This window comes from Suncus etruscus, chromosome 12, assembly GCF_024139225.1.
Source record: "Suncus etruscus isolate mSunEtr1 chromosome 12, mSunEtr1.pri.cur, whole genome shotgun sequence".
Classification (NCBI taxonomy): Eukaryota; Metazoa; Chordata; class Mammalia; order Eulipotyphla; family Soricidae; genus Suncus; species Suncus etruscus.
The window spans coordinates 102936463-102941798 of record NC_064859.1 but is presented as its reverse complement, the minus strand read 5'-3'; the positions used below and the strand labels follow the sequence as shown (position 1 = coordinate 102941798).

The 5336-nt window shown below is 40.8% G+C and overlaps 1 non-coding gene across 1 annotated transcript; it reads right to left on the bottom strand.

The window, feature by feature from the left end:
• Positions 1-660: 660 nt before the first annotated feature.
• On the bottom strand, positions 661-790 carry LOC126025413 (small nucleolar RNA SNORA22). The gene has a single exon (XR_007501419.1). It is a non-coding gene; the product is annotated as a small nucleolar RNA SNORA22 (small nucleolar RNA).
• Between the last annotated feature and the right edge of the window lie 4546 nt (positions 791-5336).

Here is a 5336-nt window from a genome sequence, read left to right as displayed (position 1 = left end):
AAGCGCTTTTAAATATTTAGCTAACATGTTTGTGAGAAGAAGAGAAAAAAAAATTTTTGTAGAAAAACTTTTTAGTGTTGAAAAGTACTTAATGTAGATGGAGTGGAACTTTGCTGAAAATAAATTTTAAGGTTTAGATTTAACACAAAAACATTTTTAAAACAACTTTAATTTGAAGTTTAAACATTAAGTAAAATGGTTAATGAGCACTGTAGAAGGAGTCTCTACTTGGAAGTATGAAATGATTTGCTGTAAATGAATAGGTTTTCTTTAAATTGGTTTGCAGTAGAACAGTAAGACAGCTGCAATAAAGTGTTAAAATTTTTATGATTAAACACAATAGCATGAACTATGATTATTAAAGGTATAAAAACTGATTTTTTAAAAACAAACAACTGTTTTTACTATGAAGACTTTAAGTGAATAATTTGTAAAAAATATTATATACCAAATTAACTAAATGCTTAGATTATTATAAAATATAGTTAAAGACCATCTGATGCATTTACACACCTAGAACTTAAGACTAAAATTATATTTAATACTAGTTAATTTGCTTATAAAGTTTAGTTACTTTTTATATATTACTTATAAAATTATATATAATATATTTTTCATTTATATTATTTTTTCACTGCGACACAAATATACAGATTTATATAATGTGCTGATATTTTGAATGCACTTAAAATAATAGTTCTTTTAATGCAGAAATAAAGAACAACCATTGCTGTAGCACAAAGTTAAAACTAAGGGTACTATAAAGCACACCTAGGTGTTTACTGTGCATTAAATTAACTATATTGTTTAAAAAAGGCTAACCACATTATTTTTCACATAATTTTTGTAAATACTTTTAAAAAATTAAAATAAAACTTTTAATAGAAATATAAGATTTAAATTTAACACTTTTGTGTTCGTATTGGATTTTAAAACACAAAGAAGTTTTTTCTTTACCAACATTTTGTTATCTGTAAAGTGACAGAATTATGACCTTGCTCTAAAATTTTCTGAGAGGCATGGGAAAAAAAAAGTTTATTGCCCTTATCTTCCTGTTGCTTTTTAATGTTTTAAATAATTAATTTACACCACTTAATGCACTAAAACCTAATAACACATATTTGACGAAGTGTAGGGCTGACAAGGTGAAGCAGAGTGTTTCACTGATAACTCGGGGAGGGGCCAGCACAGTTAACAGCAGGAAGGGCTAGAGGCAAATTATTTACAGTCAGCAGGGTGTAATGATATAGAGAAAAAAAAAAAAAACAATCTTTTAAGATTAAATTACTAATTTATTGGAATTAGAGGGAATGGCAACCGAAGAGGGGAGTTTGGGTTGCAAAAGTACTATGGGGTTTATGGTTTTATTAATTGATTTGAGAATATGCAAGAGATGCCACTTTTCAGATTTCTTTTGAATAACAAAGATTGGGTATTTCAAGGTGAATTGGAAGGCTTAAAGTGGGAGTGGCAGGGCCTGAGCTGGCTGTTTTCCAAGGCTGGCAGGAAAGAGGCCGAAGGAGGCTGAGGATTGGTTTGAGAAAATGTACTGAGTAAAGGGTACATTAGGCTTAGAAGTTTTAACAGCAAAGTGTAGATATCGCAAGGTTTTATGGCTTAGCAGATGATACTTTGTGATTATCCTACTCACTGTGCCCTTAGAATTTTTTGTAGGCACTGCAGCAGTTTCTGTTTTATGGCACTCAGCCTGACTTTTATAGTTTGTTTCTTTGAATTCTCAAGAGGGGGGGGCTTGGCCGTGGAATTCAGTGGGCAAAGGACAGGACAGCTATAGATTTAGGAGGGCGGGGGAAAGCCTGAAGGGCAGAAACTTGTGAATTAAGAGAAGCAGCCTGTTTTTGAAGGCTTAAGATTTGTTTAAGATTTTTAATGTGGCCAAGTAGCTTCATATCTATAGCTTTAAGAGGGGGAGCGGTGAGAGGAGGGAATCTGCCATGGTTAGGGACTGAGCGTCTTGGGCATTTAGAATTTTTCCCCTGGGGTGCGGGGGATCAGTGGGAGGCGTTTGAGAAGGTAGCTGCGGAGGCTGCTGAGCAGGCGGGGAGGGGGGTGGGAAGACTTTCTCCATTAGGGAGAAAGACAGGAAAGGTAGCACTGGTTTTTGAGCTAAGAGCATTATCAAGTTTGTTAGAGAGGTGAGAGACCATGGATGTAATTGTGGTGAGTTGGGAGCTTAAGTCAGAAAAAGGGGGGGGAGGGAGAAAGCAGCAACAGTTTGTTGCCGGTGTGGGGGAGCTGCTGGAATGCCGGCTCTGGGGAGCGACTTCCAGGCACAGAGGGCAGCAAGAGCCATGTTGGCAAGCTGGGACCTGGAAAGTGTGCTGTACCTTTAAGGTATGAAAAGAGGCCGAGGCCAGCTATAAGAGCTTAGAGATCAGGATTCCTGCCTATCTGCAAGGGCTTTGCAGCGGAAAAAAAAAAGTTAACTTTCCCAAGAGACAAAGAGTTCAGCTTTTAGATTCTAAGCAGGAGAGCGTGTAAGGGGGCTTGGGGGCCATAGGAGGTTACGGCTTGAAATGGCTCTTTGAGGCTTTTCCAATTAAAGGCTTTGTATTGTTGCAATTGCTGGCTAAGGAAGGGGAGGGTGGTGAAACAGGGACGGAGCTGAAGCTAGGGAAGTGAAGGGCTGTTTAGGATTTTGCACAGAGGGGTGCCGCGGCAGAAGGTAAAGATGAAGGGTTAGAAGAGGAAGGAAACTGAGAGACAGAGTCAGAGCGAGAGGGAGCCCAGGAACACTAGATTTCTGGTAAACATCATGAACAAACATTAAAAAATTACAAATATCTTTTTTGGTAACCTCTATATGTCTGGCTTTCAACTCAGACTGTATATATTTAATGAATTTAAGTTCAGTACTCAACGAAACACCCATGGAAGTGAAGCCAACGGGCAAAGCCCCAAGAGCCAATCAGGGGCGGTGATCAGAACGACTGAAAAAACTGCCAGTTTAAAATATTTGATTAAGGCTAAACTCGTTGCAACGCTTACCCGGATGGGGTAATTTCCCGCGATTTATGAAACAGCTCCCGGACTCGCCGACCCGTAGTCGTTCGGAGGTGTGGCGGGTGGTCTTCGTGCCCAGCGTTGGCGCGCAAAGATGCGGTGTCCTGAAGCCCCCCAGGGGGGGACCCGGCCAGCAGGAAATTAGCTGGAAAGGCTTCTCAGACAACCGCTCTCCTATTTTGCTGAGTAGAAGAGCAACCACACCTGTAAAAAATCTGAAAGAGGTTAATAATAAAGACCCAAGGCAGCGTCTCACTGTTCAAGGGTACCTTTATTGGGCTACAGCTCCTTCTTATATAATGAAGGAGAAGGGGGCAGTAACAAAGGTGATGTCAGTCATACTTTTGGCGCGAAGGCCCATACAAGGCAAGAAATATTTCAGGTTTCAAGGAACAAAGAAAGTTAGGCATTCTCTAAATAAGGAAGTGGGCAGTGGGCTAGGGTGACCTTCAAGTTATGCTGAACCGTGGCTGTTTCTATGGAAACCTCTAGTGTCCTTCAAGCTGCATTTTTAATTGCTTGATTATCAGGTGGTGCAAGATGTGCCTGCCTCAGTGATCTTGAACAGACAATGTAGCATACACTTATTGATAATAGCCCTAGTTCACACTCGAAATGTGGTCTTAAGGAGTGAGGCCTAGTTTCTGATAACGGTACCACGGACAGTGTTGCTCTCCTCCGGCTAGAGTTAATTATATCTACAGTTGCACATTCCTTTCTCTATAGCTCAAAAACTTACAGCAAGACTGCAAAATAGCTTTTAGGTGAAAAGCTGGAATATGGCAGAAAGAACAGCAAAATGGCCTCAAACAAGTCAGTCCCCAACATATTTGGACATTTATGTTTACTATAACTCTCACTCCTTTTTTTAAAAAAATTTTTGCAATAAATATATAGTGGATATAACACTTGGCTTCTTCTGGGTTTGAGTCCTGGCATGACATATGGTCCTTTGAGTTTCACTAGGAGTGTTCCCTGAGCACAGAGCCAGGAGTAAACCCTGAACAGAGGCTGGTAAGGCCTCCAAACAGACTGAAACTCACCTTCCCTACACACACACAAGGTTCTGCAATATATCCTTGTGGTGAATAGTGTGAAGACTATGAATCAAAGATTAAATATATCCAACCCAGATCTACATCTGTTCAATAAACGTTGTGTCTAACCTGGTTTTGTTCAATGGAAAACTAATACTTTATCAGGCCAGAGAGTTGGTCTAGGAGGTCAGGCACTTGTCCTCCATCCCTCAACCATAGTTCAAATCCTAGAACCACTTAGGATCCCCCGAGTACCTCTAGAGATCACTCCTGAGCACAGTTAGGAATAGTCCCTGAGCATCGTCAGACTGTGGGACACAAACCTCAAAACACAAAGAAATGAAGAAAAACATTTTGGAACATCAAGGCCAGAAAAACTTGAGTGAATGAAGAGTCTTATAGTGAGAGCCAGAAAGCAGCCAGCTGCTCATTCCTTGGAAGCTGCCATCTAAGATGAACTTAGAAATCAGTGAGTAGAGGTAGACAAGAGGACATTGGCAGAGGACAGAGAGGAAAGGCTCAGCTTGATACTGTGAGCCATGGAGCTCAGGGACTATGCTGTGAGAATGAGATTTCCCAGGTGAAAAGGGATTTCCAAGATCCCATCCATCCTGGCTGCCCTGTACCAAGGGAGCTGTGGTTTAGACATATTTGCAGATCACATCACATCACCTGGACCATCACCCCAATGGAAAAGTCCACATACCCACATTCATGTACACACACACACACACACACACACACACACACACACACAGTGTGCAGGATAATTTTGCAGAGAAACGGATAGAAGCAAAGCCTTGAAACTGTGGCAGCTAAGTCCATTTCCAGACGAAATTGGAAGCAGCTGAATCATCTCTTTAATTAAGTCAGAGCCCATACAAGAAAACAGCAAGACAAATGTCAAATGATATCATGGAAAAAAACCCACCACACACAGATTCAAACACAACAGCAACAGGCACACAGGCAGGCGTCGAGTCAACATGCTCCTTCCTCCCTCTTCATGGTGTTGCTTCCAATCTGCTTCTCTGACCCCATCCCTGACCCTGACCCCTAAACCTTCATCTTCTCCATCTTGTCATCTCATCTTCACACACACAAAAATGCTCAATCCCCTACTTCTCTCCTTTGCTCCCCAATGTGAAGAGGAGGACTAAACTGAAAGAAGGGGTGTCTGAGAAGGTGACAGGGTTCCTATTCTCCAACCTCACTCACTGCCTGAGCGAGAAGCACATTAGATGAGCCTTTAAATGACTTTGCAAATGGCATTAA